Here is a 17,854-nt window from a genome sequence, read left to right on the forward strand (position 1 = left end):
AAAAAGCAGGTCCAGGCCTTTATTGGGATGGCGGGGTACTATCGAAGGTTCGTGCCCCACTTTAGTGCCATAGCCGGCCCCATCACTGAACTGTGCAAAAAGGGGAAGCCAGACAAGGTGATCTGGACTGAGCAGTGCCAGGAGGCTTTCCGGGCGCTGAAGGAGGCTCTGGTTAGTGGCCCCGTTCTGGCAAACCCAGATTTTGACAAACCCTTTATGGTGTTCACCTGATGCCTCAGACACGGGACTGGGGGCAGGTGTTAATGCAGGAGGATGAAAAGGGGGAGAGACACCCCATCGTGTACCTGAGTAAGAAGCTGCTACCCCGGGAACAAAGCTACGCGGCCATCGAGAAGGAATGCCTGGCCATGGTGTGGGCCCTTAAGAAGCTAGAGCCATATCTCTTTGGGCGACACTTCACCGTGTACACCGACCACTCTCCCCTGACCTGGCTGCACCAGATGAAAGGAGCCAACGCCAAGCTCCTGAGGTGGAGCCTGCTCCTGCAGGACTATGACATGGACGTGGTCCATGTGAAGGGAAGTGCCAACCTGACAGCGGACGCGTTGTCCCGGAGAGTGGGCCCTGAACTTCCCCAGGTCACTGGGCAGAGTGACCCCGCTCAGTTCAGTCTCGAAGGGGGGAGAGATGTGATGCAGTAGGGACTGTCTGTGTGGGGAGTGGGAGAGCAGGGAGGACTTTAGGGGATGGACGATGCCAGGGCCTGTAACCTGAGCTAGGTAAGGGAGGGGAAAGGTCAACACCTTTGCCCGGGAAGGGGACAAAGGAAGGGAGCGGCAGGAGGGAAGCAGTTGGAGTTTGGGCTTGGGGCTGTGTGGGCGGAATTCAGGGTATCCTAGCTAGGATCCAAGCACCCTGAAAGCCCAGAAGGACTCGGTGGAGGGGTCCTGACTGTGCCTGCAAGCTCTGCTGTAACCTGTGTTCCTGTTGTCCAATAAACCTTCTGTTTTACTGGCTGGCCGAGAGTCACTGTGGGTCCCAGGAAGAGGGGTGCAGGACCGGACTCCCCCACACTCCGTGACACTTACTCCCCCCTCCTTTCCCATCCAGCTGCAGTATCTTCTCTCATTCAATCTTTTGACTTCCCCCTTCCTCCCCCCTCTCCGCTGCTGAGCCATGTACACAGTATCTTAAAACGACCTTGAACATGCTCTAGCCTAGCTTCAATGTGTTACAGCAGAGAACTGGCTATTACAATCAAAAGCTAACTGCTAATACTACATTTTTGCAGTTATTAGTACATTAGGTTACACTAGGTTACACAAAGTGTTTAACATGGAGGAACACTGGTTCATTGAGGCCTACAGCAGAAGGGCTTCATTGACACTTGTGGTCTATCACCTTTCCGAGTTACCTAGGGTTATGCCAGAGTGACACCAACAAGGCCTTAAAGTCTATGAGTCTATTCCATGTGGCTTTTAGCTTTTTAGACTGATTTGTACCCAGTTTATAGTAGTATCTGCCTGCTTGTGAATGAGACTATTTTGCAATTGTGACAAGGAACTTAACTTATTTTTAATTACCTTTAGGTTTATAGTATTTATAATTTTTGTTTTAAAACCATTTTTTAATATGGTGTTTACTACATTTTGCTTAGCTCAGCCATTGAGGTGTTGATGTGTTTTTATTTAGGCCGTTATAATAGGAGGGGAGTTGGGTGAACATTTAGGTTCCAATTTAGACACATTTAGCTGAGTTTAATTTATACCAATTTTTATTTTTGCTAATAGTGGATTTAACAAAACTTTTACTGGATTTTTTTGTTAGGTTTATCTTTTTGTGGAGGATCAGAATTTGAGACTTTTTGTTTTGGGTAGTTTGTTTGCTGACCAGGTCTGTCCTTTATCTGCAGTTCCTTTATGCTGCCATTTATGGGCTGTTTTGTTTTTTATCAGGTAATTTGCATTGACACAGATGCTTTTGGATCCAAGGCCAGCCGCAGCTCAGAGACTCTCTGAAAAGGGCCACAATCAACTTCCACCCGAGTTCTCAGGCGCAGCTCCAGGCCCCAGCATGCCAAGTGCGTGTTTGGGGCAGCACACTGCGGGGGGCGCTTTGCTGGTCACTGGGAGAGCAGCAGGCAGCTCCGGTGGGCCTCCCACAGGCGTGCCGCTCTGCTTGGGGCGGCAAAATGTCTAGAGCCGCCCCTGCGAGTTCTGATCCCTTTTCACTTTCAACTCCTGCTTTTAAAACACAGCGAGATCTGAAAAAGAAAACCCAGCCTAGTGTGGCTTCTTTTGGAGCCCTCATAGGATTTTAATTAAGTACCATGTTTTGTTTGCATTTCTTTTACCCCCTCTCCAATATACATTGCATGTGTCCTGGGATATGCACCTTCCTTCCATAGTTTAACTTTTATAACATTATTTTAGCCATATTAATTTTGACATAAGGTGTAACTGTGTTATTTTGTGCTTACACAGGTTTTATGTATCCGAATTAAAGTGACAGTTTGATTACACAGAGCCGTCTTAAGGCTCAGTGTTTTTAACATTGGTTCTTTGTGCACCTCACCCCTCGTGTTGCTCCAGAGGGGCCCTGGGTTTTTATTTTTTTATTTTTTTAATTACAGCACGGGTGAGATAATGCTGGGTGCCCCCTCAGCACCCCCCCTCCACACACAGGTCCCATCTGCAGCTGGGGCCAGCCCTGCCACTGCAGAGGGAGGAGATAAAACACAAACAAACCCCACAACACATTATTTTATTGTGGGGTGGGGGAATCCCTTCCTGACCCCTGGGTGGCTGGCTGAGGCCCTGAAGCATGAGCGTTAGGAGTGTTAGGCCTGAATAAAGATCTAGCAGACAAAACCAGGTATGCCAACCTGACCAAAGTCAGGCTAACAGAGGTTTGTGGGTAATCCCTGAGTGGAAAACACTGAGAAGCAGCAGCATGTCTCACAAGCGCTGGGAAAAAGTGAGATTAAAGAGAAGCTGCATTCCTGGCATAGTACCAGATGTGCTGTGTTCGGGCAGCTCCTTCGAAGAACTGATAAGAGCCCTAGTTTCCCAGCCTCCTTGTTTTCACTCCCTGGTTTTGTTCTTTGTTTGTTTTTAACTCCCCTACATCTCTATCTTTAGGCATGCATGTATACTAAAGGTGTCTAGTTTCTAGTTGTCAAAAGAAGGGGGTGGGTTGCTCCAGTAAATAATTTATGACGCGATGGAACTGTCTATATAGGCTTATACTAAGATGTAAAGAGGGGGCTGGTTCTCTCTGGAGACGAGCTGCTCTCTATTGATGCGTGCACTTGTCAATAAAGAGCTTTTGATCGGACCTTGCTGGTGTTGCCTGTCTCTCTTGCGGTCAGACAACGAACTTTGCCGTTGGGGTTAGAGTCCCTGACATCTTTGGCGACTCCGCCGGGACCCGTCTGACTCTCCGGCGGGGGATCGGACCCTGAGGCAACGCAGCGCGCATCCTCCAGTTTAGAGGAGCCTTGCCTGGTGATCTGATCTCTGCGTTGGCGATAAGGCGTGTTCTGTGAACCAGCTGAAGCTCGTAGAAATCCAGCAACGTCCACCTACCCTTTGAGTAGGGTCCAGGTTGTCGGGGTTAGAGTCCCTGACAACTTAGGTCTGGGTTAGAGTCCCAGTCCAGGTCTGGGTTAGAGTCCCAGTCCAGGTTTGCGCAGGATCCAAGTTGTCTGGGTTAGAGTCCCAGCCTGGGTTTGAGTCCCAGTCCAGGTGTTTGAGTCCCTGGAGAGGTAAGCAAGCGCTCGACGCGGGGAGGTGGGGGTTAGAGTCCCTTTACCTCGACCCGGGAAAGAGGGGTTAGAGTCCCTTCATTAAAATGGGACAAGTTGGCAATAAGTGCCCGGGGGACGCCCCGTTGTCTCTGATACTTAGAGATTGGAAAGAAATTTCTGAGACAGCTGGTCTAATTAAATTTAAGATGAGAAATCTGTGTTAAATCCAATGGCCATCATTTACCTTTCATTTGTCCCCGACTAGAGACTGGCCGGAGGGTGAAACCTTTTCCACAGATAGGATGAACTCCTTAAGGGATATTTTGGTTGATCTTAGGCCGGGACAAATGGATTACTTGTTTGTATGGTATAATTATGAACCCATGGAGGGATGGATAGCTTTTGAAGCTGTTTGTATGGAGAGCTCTTGTAAAAAAAAAAAAAAAATCCCCCACCATATGCCCCAGAGCTGCACCGGGAGGAGGACAATTTTGTTCCTGTTTTTCCCCACCTGATGGAGTGCAAAGATTCAAAAGCAGGTTAGGGACAGTTCAGGGACAGAGGAGAATCAAGGGGGAGCTCAGAGTGATGGTCCCTCATCTTCAGAAGAATCAGGCAGCCTCACCCCCTCTGTGCAGCCTCCAGCCAGCCTTTTGCAAACTTGGTCAGGGACTGCTTTTCAAACACCCCCAATATTACAGCAGCCCTCGTCCTTGCCCTTGTGGACCCCCACTAGGTTACTTAACTCCATGAGGGAGAATGTTTCTGAGACACCTCTGATATGACAAGCCTCGCTGAGAACTTATCTGGTTCTACTGGTTGCTGGGGAACATGAGATGGTTTTACCCGTACCCTGTTTGCAACTTCAGATTTGTTTAACTGGCAGTGCACTATGCCTCACTTATGAGACAATCCTGAGGCAGTGGAAAGAATGTTCTGCACAATCTTTTTCACTCATGTGCCCACCTGGGCAAATGTAAATCAGTTATTGAGGGGGCTGGTTCTCTCTGGAGATGAGCTGCTCTCTATTGATGCGTGCACTTGTCAATAAAGAGCTTTTGATCGGACCTTGCTGGTGTTGCCTGTCTCTCTCGCAGTCAGACAACGAACTTTGCCGTCGGGGTTAAAGTCCCTAACAGGAGCATGAGCTGTAACCAGGACACGAGCCCCAGAGCCTGGACCCACCACCCCATGGGCCGCCAGACAGTCCCGGGGGCCAGTCGCTCTGGGAATGGAGGGATGGTTTGTGCCTCCCCCCCCCCAAGATCCTGCGGGGGCTGCTCCAGCCTCAGCCCTGGGAGGGTCCTAAACCTCCTTCTCCTTCCCAGCCAGGATTCGCTCCTGGCCCCTTTGGGCCCTGCCCCAGAGCAGGTCCAGCCCCCCGGGGTCCCCCAGGCCCTGCAGCCCCCGCCCCACTCAGCCCTTCGCACCCCGGGCCCAGGCCAGGCTGGGGCATCCCCGCGGGCCCGCAGCCAGGGGATGTTTGACCTGCTCAGCCCGGTCTGCCCGGATACCGATGACGAACAGCCTCGGCCTGCGTCCTGATTGGACGGCCGCAGGCAGCCGAGAGACTGGAAAGTGAAAGTGCTATGACGGTGCTAGTGCAGCGCTGGTGCTAGTCAGTGCAAGGGACACGGGGGGGTGACCCCACGTCCGGATATTCGGGGCTTTGTCTCACACAGGCGCCTATTGCCCCCCCCCCGCCCCATGGCCTGGGGGCTGCTCCTGGCGCTCTGCGGGGCGCTCCTGGCTCCGGCCGCGGCGGGCGGTGAGTACGGGGGGGGCTGGGTGCCCCGGCCGGGGGTGTCACCGGAACAGGCCGGGCAGGTCCCTGGGACACGCGTGGGGGGCAAACTGGGGGGCCCAGGAGGTTCTTGGGGGCGTGAGCAAAGGGGGATCCCGCTCTCCGGCCCCCCAGCGCTGAAGGCAGCGGCGCCGACAGACAGACGGGTTAGTGCCGATTACCCGTAAGGGGGGGGGGCGACTGGGGCAGTTCACACCCCAGGCTTGAGGCTGTAAGCAGGGCGGGGCGAGGGGGGCAGCCGCCCAGGGCACAAAGCTGCAGGGGTGGAAATATGACAAAACCCCGGGGGGGGGCACAAAGGTGCTTGCTGGCCCCCGGCACTAAACCGGCTAGTTACCAGCTGGGGGCGGGGTGGGGGCACCCCAGGGTGGCCATACAGTGGCGCAGAGGGGGTGTGAGCTCCTTGGGTTGTTCTGGGTTTGTACAGCACCCGCGCAGCCCGGTCCTGGGCCACGATGGAGGCTCCTGGGCGCTGCCCTAGTCCGGATAGTGAATGTGAATGTCCCTTCTGACCTTGAAATCTACAACCCTCCAGCCCCTCCGCTCCGTCTCCTCCATGGGCCTGAGCCGCGTCCCCCATCCTGCTTTGGGGGCTCTGCCATTAATCCCCACACGCCAGCCCAAGAACTGCCCCCCACTCCCAGGGGTGATGTCAAACCAGGGTGACTGACACAGGGATAGGAGCCAAACTGCGCTACGGGAGCAGGGGGGGACCGGCCCAGTGACCCCCATGGGCAGTGGTGTCGGGGTAAATACAGCAGGGGGTCACCTAACCTCAGCGAAACCCCATGTCCCCAATGAGAAGGGGGTGAGCTCCAGTTACCCCTGGTACCCCGGCTCTGGCACCGCTGTGCAGTAACCGGGCTGGGGGGACTAGGGGCGCTGGGCTCAGGTAAGGTGGAAACAAAAGAAGCAGCTTACATTTCCAGGAGCAAAGGAGAGTCCTGCCTGCTCCTGCAGCCTGTCTGCACCAGCCATTCCACCACCCCAGGCCATGCTGCGAGGCAGACACCCTCAGGGAAACTGGGGGCTGCTTTCCCTGCAGGGTGGGGGGCTTGTTCTCCCTGCCTGTGGCACAGAAAGTGAGGGGGGCCCTGAGAAGCTCACATCCTGGCAGGACTGACCTGTTTAGTTCCTAGGAAGGGGTGTGTGAACCCCACCAGCCATGGCATGTAACTGTTGATGGGGGGGGCACAATTTAAAGGTTCTGGTGCTATGCAATGGGGTTCAGGGCTGGGCACATAAACCCTGGCAGAAATCTGGAAGGCGTGTGACCCTGTGTGGTCCCCCCAACTCGTCACCTCTGCACACCCACATGCACCCCACACGTGCCAGGTCCTTTGTTTTTAGATTTTCTTTTGTTTAAATTTTTCTGGGAATTTGTCAGTGCTAATCACAGAACTTGTAAAAAGTGGGTGAAAACCAGCACTAGATATTAACTGTCCTGTTTTCTGGAGCAATCTCAGAGTTAATACTGGGGGATGGGAGGACAGAAAAAAAGCAGCAAAGGGGAAAGTATGAGTATTGAAAGTGAAAGCAGTTTAACGTTGTCATTTATTTCAGCAACTGTGTGTGTGTGTGTGTGTGTGTGTGTGTGTGTGTGTGTGTGTGTGTGTGTGTGTGTGTGTGTGTGTGTGTGTGTGTGTGTGTGTGTGTGTGTGTGTGTGTGTGTGTGTGTGAGACTTCCTCTCCATTGCCTTTCGTTAACAGGCACTTAGACTAATTTATTGTTCACACAAACACATCGACCGGCTGTCACGGGTTGGATTTTCTTACCACAATCAGTATTTCCCTGTGCCGAGTGAGCCAAAATTGGGGTGAAAAATGAGTAAACACCAATTAATGGCTTCTGTCAAACCCGGAAATTTTTCAATAAAAAGTCAGTTAGAACTGAAAACAAAGTGCCTTACACACCCCGCATGCAAACACCCCCAGCACACATGTATACACAGACAGACCACACGCACACACCTCACACGCACACACCCCACATGCTCACCAACACTCCAGAAATGCACACACGCCACAAACACTCCAGATTCCGCTGCAAGCACTTTGCACATCCACCCCTCCCAGCCTGAGGGCATTTGCCCGGGGGGGCAGTTGTTTGGGGGGAGCTGCCCCCACCACCAATATCTGCCCCTTCCCCCAAACAAGCCGCCAGCTTTCAGAGGTGCAGGCTGAGATCGTCCTTCCTGAGTCCCCCTCAGCTCCGTGCAGTGTGAGTCACTGATGGATCCCAGCTTGTCCCTCGCCCAGGATGGGGCTGAGGGAAGGGGGACATGGCTGGGAGTGGGAGGTGTCACGGAGTGTGGGGGAGTCAAGGCCCTGCACTCCCCCACTTCCTGCGATTCAGAGAAAACATTAAGAACATTCTCACTCCATCACTGCTGGGCCCCACTGGGTGACCCTGGTGTCCCCTGAGCAAAGGAAGAAGTCAGTGGTTAACTCAACCTCGCTCCTGTTGTTTTAGGGCTCCACAGCCTGGCCGTGCTAGTCACAGCCGTCACCCAGGAAGATGGGAGTCATCACTACTTCATGATCTCCAAGCTGGATGACGTTCAGATCGCGTACTACAGCAGTGACACGCGAGAGGTCAGACCCACCCAGACGTGGGCAGAGCAGGCCGTGGGCGCTGAGTATCTCCAGGAAAAGACCCGGGATTTCTGGAGGTATGAGGAGGGCGCTAAAGGCGATACCAGGTGGTGGATGTAGCTGCACAACCAGATGGGTGGTGAGTGTCTGAGAGTTGTTGTTATTCATGGACACGCGAGAGCTGCCTGCTCAGAATCACTCCCCCTGGGGATCGGGGCCTCGCTGTGCTAGGTGCTGCCCAAACCAGAGCTGGCTGGAAAATGGAGTTTACTTCCCACAGAAAATGTGTTATTCCTGGAAGTGGTTTCATTCCCGATCAGAAGGGAAGTTGGAAATGGGAGGTTTCCATGGGAAGGAAACTTTTCAGAAATTCCATCTCAGGAGAATCCCAGGCAGGGAGCCGGGCAGCCCTGGGATCTTCCCTTTCAATTTCCCCAACAGAAAATCAATGTTTTCTGGTCAAATTGAATTTTTCTCATGAAAAATAACAATTCTGCAGAAACAGCCCTTCCGAAGGCTAACAGAACGTCAGGAACCGTTAGGAAAGGGACAGAAAATACGAGAGAGAACATCATATTGCCGCTATATAAATCCATGGTGCTCCCACACCTTGAATACTGTGTGCAGGTCTGGTCACCCCTTCTCCAAAAGGCCAGAGTAGAACTGGGAGAGGGTCAGAGAAAAGGGTAACAAAGATGATCATGGGCATGGAACGGCTGCTATGTGAGGAGAGACAAAAAAGATGAGGGCTGTTGAGCTGAGGAAAGAGACGACTAAGGGGGGATATGACAGAGTCTATAACAGGGGTGGCCAACCTGTGGCTCTGGAGCCACGTGCGGCTCTTCAGAAGTTAACATGAGACTCCTTGTACAGGCACCGACTCGGGGGCTGGAGCTACAGGTGCCAACTTTCCAGTGTGTGGGGGTGCTCACTGCTCAGCCCCTGGCTCTGCCACTGGCCCTGCCCCCACTCCACCCCCTCCCCCGAGCCTGCCCTGCCCTCGCTCCTCCCTGTCCCCCCCACCACTTGAGCCTTCTGCACACCATGATACAGCTGATGGGGAGGTGCTGATCCGGGAGGCTGCCGGTGGGCGGGAGGCGCTGGGGGCGGGGCGGGGGAGCGGATGGGGGGGCTGCTGGTGTGTTACTGTGGCTCTTTGGCAATGTCCATTGGTAAATTCTGGCTCCTTCTCAGGCTCATTTTGGCCCCCCCTCCCCCGGTCTATGAAATGATGACTGGGGTGGAGAAAGGGGATAGGAAGTGTTCTTTACACTTTCCCACAATAATAAACCCGGGGTCACCTGATGAAATGAATAGGCAGCAGGTCTGTTCCTTTCGTTTGTAAATACTTCTTCACGCTACGCGCAGTCGCCCTGTGGAACGTGGCAGGGGATGTTGTGAAGACCAAAAGTATAACTGGGTTAAAAAAAAACTACATCAGTTCCTGGAGGACAGGTCCAGCAATGGCTGTTAGCCAGGATGGTCCAGGACACAACCCCATGCTCTGGGTGTCCCTAAACCTCCACCTGCCAGAACCCGGGAGGGGAAGACGGGTGGGTCACTTCAAATTGTCCTGTTCTGTGCACTCCCCTTGAATCTCTCGTATTGGTCACTGTCAGACCTTGGTCATGCCAAGTATGGCAACTCTCATGCTCACCACTGGAGAGACGCCAGGAGCCCAGTAACTGTCTGGCAGGACTCTAACCCCTCAATCCTCCCCGTGGGTCTGCTCTGACCCCTCCTGCCCCTCAGCATCCTCTGGGATTGTTCGCTAGCTCAGCATGAGGCCAGCTGCACAGTCAGAGACGGTAAAGTGCTGGTGTCACCGTCCGGCCAAGTGTCCTCTGACCCCACCCGCCTGCAGACACATTTCCCAGCTCTCAGTGCAGGGTCTGAGCTCTCTCCCTCCTGCACAGGGGTTCACACCGAGCAGGTTCACGTGGGCTGTGCCCTGAGCGACCTGGCACCTGTGGACCCAAGGTTCCAGTACGCCTACGACGGGGAGGACTTCATCAGTTTTGACAACCAGACGGGGACGTGGGTCGCGGCCGTGCAGCCGGCCTTCGCCCAGAAGCAGAGCTGGGAGACCGGAAAGACTTGGACTCCGTTTGTCCAGCAGTACCTGCAGTCCGAGTGCCTGGGGACCCTGCGGAGCCTGATGCAGTGGGGAAGGGCGGTGCTGGAGCAGCAGGGTGAGTGCGCAGCAGGGAGCTGTCATGGGGCATGGGTGAAGAGGTGCAGTGACACCAGTGGGACATGGGCATGTCCAGAAGGGGTGGTGTGGCCTCGTGGATAGTGCACTGGGCCGGGGCTCAGGACACCTGGGTTTTAATCCCGGCGCTGCCACTGGCCTCCTCCATGGCATGGGTCCAGTCATGCCCCCTCTCTGTGCCTCAATTTCCCCATCTGCATAATTAGGACAATGACTCCTTTGTAAAGCGCTTTGAGATCGACCGATGACAAGCGCTAGACGAGAGCTACAGGCTGCTATTAGCAGATGGGTTATTAGCCAGTTCTGACTGCCTGGGCATCTCCATTCTGCCTTTTCAGTTGGCTTCCAGCTGCCTCAGGCTTCCCTTTTCAGGCTGAAACGTCCCAGCTCTGGGCTGTGAGTTGATTAATTTTGCTAAGTTCAGTCTGGAAAAGGCCCAGCCCCTTGTGAGTGTGAAGGTGGGGGGAGGGGGATGCATGCTGTCTTTGTACAAAGAAAAAACTTGTTTTGAGGTTCTTGCACCCAGCGCTGGCACATCTGCAGTCAAGGGCAGAGACATGGATGGGGACAGGAACTCGGGACCATGCGACAAAGGGATTTAAGCGGCTGACAATGCAGACAGGGGCCAGCTGGGATTTCTGAACGGAGGCGCCTGGCTCCCCATGAAATCACCGGGGTTAGGCACCAAGGGGCGTTTGGAAATCTGGCCGTTAGCCCCTAAATCGCACATATGTGTTTGGGTGGCCCAGTGACAACCTGCCTGGGCGTACCCATGTTATAGCATGGGATAGCACGCCGCCAAGGAGAACCGGGCCCAGGCCTGTTCTGGCAACTACCCAGTTCAGTTATACCAGTGTGAGCCCTTTGAGTGAGTCTGCAGAGGGGCTTTACACCAGATTAACTTGCTCCATTTACAAATCAGTGTAAACAAGTGCAGACCAGGTCTCTCAGACACCTGACTACTCAAATTCAAACTGGAACAGAGAAGGGCTGCTAGTGTGATCAGAGGAATGGAAAACGCGGCTTACGAGAGAAGACTCAAAGGGCTTGGCTTGTTTAGCCTGACCAAACACAGGCTGAAGGGAGAGCTGATTTAACAAAGGCTGAGGGAGAGATTTAAGTTAAGTGCCAATGTGGGCACAAGAACAAATGGATACAAACTGGCCATCAACAAGTTTGGGCTTGTAATTAGGTGAAGGTTTCTGACCACCAGAGGAGTGAAGTTCTGGAGCAGCCCCCAAGGGGAGCAGGACTGAGCTTGGTGAGTTTATGAAGGGGATCGGATGATGCGACTGCCTACGGGGGCACGTGGCCCATCGGCAACTGCTAATAGCAAAAATCCCCATCAGCCAGTGATGGGGCACTAGCTGGGGAGGCCTCTGAGTTACTACAGGGAATTCTCTCCCAGGAGTCTGGCTGGTGGGTCTCACCCACATGCTCAGGGTCTACCATCTAACCAATCACCAGATTTGGGGAGGAGAAGGAATTTCCCCTTGGGTTGCATTGGCAGAGACCCTGGGGGGTTTTTGCTTCCTCTTCAGCATGGAGCATGGTCACTTGCAGGTTTAAACTAGAGTGAATAGAGAAATTTTCTGTCACTTGACCTCTCTAACCCATGGTTTGAGGGCATCAGTAACCCAGCCAGAGGTTCAGGGTCTGTTATAGGAGTGGGTGGGTGAGGGGCTGTGGCCTGCAATGTGCAGGGGGGGTCAGATTAGATGATCACAATGGTCCCTTCTGAGCTTAAAGTCTGTGAGACACCGCAGGGCCTTACCTGTTGTCTGTTACATGCTCTCAGCCCCTGGCATGTGCCTCATGCACTGTGTGTCCCCCCCAGTGTCCCCTGAGGTCTCAGTTTCCCGCAGAGACACTCCCGACGGCTCTGTCACCCTCTCCTGCTGTGCCAGGGGCTTTTACCCGCGTCCCATCCACGTCTCCTGGGTGCGGGACGGAGAAGACATCCTGGCGGAGAAGGACTCCAGTGGGATCCTGTCCAATGCCGACAGCACCTACTACATGCAGTCGTCCCTGGAGATCTCCCCACAGCAGGAGGACAGGCACCGCTACGCCTGCCGGGTGGAGCACAGCAGCCTGGGGGAGCCCACGCTCGTCTGGGGTAAGGGGGGGTGAATGGCAGGGCACAGCCCCATGGGAATTACAGAGATGGGGGTGAGGCTGGGCCACAGGAAGGTCAATATCCCTGCCCACTGTCAGTGTGAACTCATTTAGCTCTGAGTGTTCATGTGACCCACAAAAATGGCTGATGCTTCAGATTATCTCATTAAGTTCCTGGCTGTGGTGATATCCTGTGGCAGTGAGTTCCACAGACTGATGATATTATGAGGGAGGGGCCTGGTTGCTACATTTGCCGCATGTCTGGCAGTGCCCAGCAGAGCACCGGCCCTCTGTGCCCATCCCCGTCCCCCTCCCAGCTCAGCCTTTCCCCTCCCCTGGGGCCAGGTCTCTGCAGACGCCCTCGGGGAGACGTTCGAGGCAAAGGCCTGTGGCTGCCCCAGGAGGATGCCCCAGCGGCTGCTCCCCTCGGTGACCTGGCCCTTCTCCATCCCACAGCCCCTGGGAAGAAGGGCCCCCTGCCCCCCGGGATCCTGGCCGCCATCGTCCTGGCCGTGCTAGTTCTGACTGGAGCCGTAGGGGCCGGCTTCGTCCTGTGGAGGAGAAAATCAGCAGGTAAAAGCTGGTTCCCGTGGGGTTGGGATGTGGGGAGGTCTGGGGCATGGGGCAGCCCAGCCAGCCCAGGGAGGAATGGCTCCTCCCACTGCCCCCCAAGGAGAGATGGGGCAGGGCCATGGGGCAGGGCTGATCACTGTAACCGGGCCCTGCTGGGGACAGAGTGGGCTCTGTTGTTGGCTGGGTGCCTTGTGCCTGTTGTGAGGGGCACTGGGGTGGGGCTGGCCTGGGCGAGGTACAGTCGAGGTCGCGGGGAGCACTGTATCAGAGGGGAGAGGAGGTTGGGGTCACCAGGGGGAGGGATTTCCCTGCTCCCCTGCACGGACCCTCATTCTCTGCTTGTGTTTCAGGTCCCGTGAAACCCGGCTACACTCCGGCAGCCAGTGAGTAAATGCAGGGTGCGGTGCCCCAGTGCATTATGGGTGTGAGGGGGTCCCCATGAGGGGAGAAGGGATGTGGGGACTGATGGGGCTGGTCTGCGTGAGTCACAGGCGTCACTCCAACGGCCCGTTGCCAGCCAGACCAGCCGTCCGGGAGCTTCCGAGTGTGAGGGAAAAGCCAGAGCCCGGCTGTGTCTGTTGAGGGCGGGTATGACTGGGGTCACATGCTGCGTTTGGGATTTGAACCCGTGTCCATTCCCAGCCTGGGGCAGGTCGCTCCATAGAGAGGAGTTAGCGTGAAGTGTGGGGGGGTGCAGTGTGGAGGAAGCCCAGAGCTGAATTCCCATCCCCCTTCCTTAGCTGGGACCCCCACAGCTAACATTTCTTCTGAACGATTTTCCTCTCTCCACAGCAAAGAGCGGGGAAGATTCTGCCTCCAGCTCGTCATCAGGAACAGACCCCCGGAGCGTGGGACCCCAGTGCTAAGGGCAGTGACCCTACCCAGCTGCTGACCCCGCTGGCTGGGCGATCTCTGTCCTCTGACGATTTCTGCTGTGGTCATTAGAGCAGTTTCGTCTCTCTGTGTTGGGCCTTAGGCTTTCATATTGCAGCATTTGCGTCTCTGCTTCTGCAGCTGGAACTTTGCCTCAACTTCTCCCCAAAGGGCCGACTCGCTCCAGTCTCCCTGTTAGGATATAGTATCAGAGGGGGAGCCGTGTTAGTCTGGATCTGTAAAAGCAGCAGAGAGTCCTGTGGCACCTTATAGACTAACAGACGTTTTGGAGCATGAGCTTTCGTGGGTGAATACCCACTTCCTCAGATGCATCACCCACAAAAGCTCATGCTCCAATACGTCTGTTAGTCTATAAGGTGCCACAGGACTCTCTGCTGCTGTTAGGATATAGGTTTCGGAATAGCAGCCGTGTTTATCTGCATCCGCAAAAAGAACAGGAGGACTTGTGGCACCTTGGAGACTAACACATTTATTTGAGCATAAGCTTTCATGGGCTACAGCTCACTTCTTCGGACGCAGTGGTCCGTTGCATCCGATGAAGTAGGCTGTAGCCCCCGAAAGCTTATGCTCAAATAAATTTGTTAGTCTCTAAGGTGCTACAAGTCCTCCTGGTCTTGTTAGGATATAGATATTCAGGCCTGTCTGCAAAGGCCTATACTTTAAGAATTCAGGTGTATGTTTATCACTTAGCTAGTTGCAGAGGTATAAAAGAAAGAATTAGAATCACTGTCTGCCTGTTTAGGGCCTTTTCTCAGTGTGACAGTGTAACACCCTGTTCTTAGGCTAAGATCTTTGGGCTAAGCAGCAGGGGCAGCCATAAGCTGGGAAGTGTCAGGTCACATCCTCACATTCCAAACCAGTCACATTGAAATAAAGCACCATTGGCTATTAGGAAAACAATCCTGTCCTGATATTCCTGTCACCTCCAGAGACAGGGAAGAGCCTAGAAGATGTAAAAGGAAACTTGGTTTGATAGCAGCCTGTCTGGCAAGAACTCACTTATCAATAGCTGGGGTGTGAAATCCTCAGTTCTGTGTTGTTCTATCACCATAGTCCCCATTTCCCTATTGTGTGGCTGTATAATCTCTGTCTGGTTCTGTGACTGTTTCTGTCTGCTGTATAACTAATTTTGTTGGGTGTAAACCAATTAAGGTCGTGGGATATAATTGGATAAATAACCACGTTACAGTGTGTTAGGATTGGTTAGTTAAATGTCAGTAGAATGATTGGTTACGGTCTAGCTAAGCAGAACTCAATTTTGACTGCAGACTATATAGAAAATCAGGAAGTAAGGGGGGAATAGGAATGGGGGTGGGAGAATTGGAATCATGTTTCACTAAGGGGGGGGGGGATGGGAACAGTGACACAGGCCAGGCTCTGTGGTGGCAGAGCTGGGAAGGGGGGACACTGAGGAAGGAAACTGGAATCATACTTGCTCTCAGTTCACCCCAATAAGCATCAAATTGTTTGCACCTTCGGACTTCGGGTATTGTTGCACTCTGTTCATGTGAGAAGGACCAGGGAAGTAAGCGAGTGAAGGAATAAGGCTCCTAACACTCCCATCTCTGCGGGGGCCATGCCTCCGGTGCCAGGGACGGGGCAGTTCCTCTTGTCCAGCAGCAGGAATCTGTACAGAGTCTGACGAGCAGACAAAGACGGGGCGGAGGAGCCCCACAGCGAGGAATTATGGGCTACCCAACCCACATCTGAGAGACAAATGGGCCTGCTTGGAAAAAGCGAATCCCAAAATGGTGATTTTCAGAGGAAAAGACTGTGCTCTGGTCGTGCTCAGGTCCGAGCTTTGCCCTGAATGTTGTGTGTCAAACCACCGCAAATTCAGCACACAGCTGAGCTGCTGCGTGTCAGAATCTCAGCACGTGTGTAATCGAAGCCCGAGCTCGTAAGCTGGAAAAGTACACCCCCCCCCGGCTGAACGAAGGGCTACGAGGTGCAGATGGACACCCTGATCGTCGGAGCCCTGGGTGCCTGGGACCCCTGCAATGAGTGTGTGCTGCAGACCTGTGGGATCGGTCGACGCTAAGCATGGCTCATGCGGTCCCTCATGGTCTCAGACACCATCTGATGGTCCAGGGACATCTACATCGAGCACATCACTGGCCATCGACAGGAGCAGGAGTGGCGCCAAAGTTTCTGGCGCCCTGGGCAGAATTCAGGGGGCGGCATTTTGTGCGCTTCCCACGGGGCGCGCGGAAGCTTCCGGTTCCACTCCCATTGCACCACCGAAGAAGGACCCTCTGCCAGAATGCCGCAGGCGACAGCAGCAGTCATTGAGCTGCTCAATTGCCTGCCGCTGTTTCCCACAGCACGTCGGCAGAAGGTCTTTCTTCGGCGCCGCGACAGGAACGGAACCGGAAGCTCCCGTGCGCCCTGTGGGGAGCACACAAAATGCCTCCCCCCAAATCCTGGCACCCTAGGCAACTGCCTAGGGTCGCCTAATGGAAGCGCCAGCCCTGACCAGGAGGCGTGAACCGGAGCGACATTGTGCATGACTACGAGAAAGGGACCAAGAGACTTTCTCCATTGGACCATATGAACTGGAACCATAAACTCACTGAACCTTAAATCTCACCAATGAGGGTCAATCCATCCTCATCATTCTATCCACTCATTATACTCCACACCCGAACATAGCCATTATGTGAACAACATACACTCATATCTCAATGTCTGCACTTTTTGACCCATTAACCATTTACCCCCAATTGAGGATATTGCATATCATGTATTCCTTATGCTACCCGATCTTAAACCAAACTTTGCACCCCTTGATAATCTGTATGTTATTCCCTGATAACCAGAAACTGTTTATGCTTAAACTCTGTACTGTTTTCTTTTTTTTAATTTTAACATCTTAAAATTCTTAAATATGTGAGCGTCTCTCTGTGGAGCAGGATCAGCAGAAGACTGAGGACCTGTCCCTCTATGGCCCTGGCTCTGGGAATGCAGAACTGGGTTTTTCCTTTTCAGTTCCAACTTCTTGCTGGCTTTGCATTTTTAAAAATCATTTAAAATAAGGCCAGGACTTTTGCAGGCTGGATCAAATGTTGTCTGGGGCTGACCCAAGACCTCCATTGTCCCAGATACCTACGGACCTGGGGACTGCATATATTTTTGGATCCAAGGGCTTTCTGAGCCCAAAATTATGGGAGTTAGGAGGTCTTTTATTTGCATAAAGGGGTCCTAATGAGACCCCATGGGTGATGCCGGTGACCTCAGAAAGAGAATGCCCCGTTCTGATTAGCCACAGGAGCCTGAGGTTGCCTTCGCTTGTTAGGCGAGCTGGGCTGCGCTGGCTACTGGCCTCTGGCCATATCATGCAACCAGACCTGACAAAGTGCCCTATGCTTCATCCACCCCCCGCTGGCCACCAAGGGGTAATATCCAGCACTATGGGGTGTCCAAGATCTGACATCTACAAGCGAGTCATCGCTGTCACGGAGTGTGGGGGAGTCCGGCCCTGCACCCCTCTTCCTGGGACCCACGGTGACTCTCAGCCAGCCAGTAAAACAGAAGGTTTATTGGACAACGGGAATGCAGGTTACAGCAGAGCTTGCAGGCAGAGTCAGGACCCCTCCACCGAGTCCTTCTGGGCTTTCAGGGTGCTTGGATCCTAGCTAGGATACCCTGAATTCCGCCCACACAGCCCCAAGCCCAAACTCAAACTGCTTCCCTCCTGCCACTCCCTTCCTTTGTCCCCTTCCTGGGCAAAGGTGTTGACCTTTCCCCTCCCTTACCTAGCTCAGGTTACAGGCCCTGGCATCGTCCATCCCCTAAAGTCCTTCCCTGCTCTCCCACTCCCCACACAGACAGTCCCTACTGCATCACATCTCTCCCCCCTTCGAGACTGAACTGAGCAGGGTCACTCTGCCCAGTGACCTGGGGAAGTTCAGGGCCCCCTCTCCGGGACAACGCATCCGCTGTCAGATTGGCA

General features: G+C 53.9%; 1 pseudogene; it reads left to right on the forward strand.

Annotated features, from left to right (window-relative positions):
• Nucleotides 1-5,294: 5,294 nt before the first annotated feature.
• On the forward strand, nt 5,295-14,152 carry LOC115643405 (annotated as a pseudogene).
• Nucleotides 14,153-17,854: the final 3,702 nt, after the last annotated feature.

This window comes from Gopherus evgoodei, unplaced genomic scaffold (genome assembly GCF_007399415.2).
Source record: "Gopherus evgoodei ecotype Sinaloan lineage unplaced genomic scaffold, rGopEvg1_v1.p scaffold_58_arrow_ctg1, whole genome shotgun sequence".
In the NCBI taxonomy this organism is placed as follows: domain Eukaryota; kingdom Metazoa; phylum Chordata; order Testudines; family Testudinidae; genus Gopherus; species Gopherus evgoodei.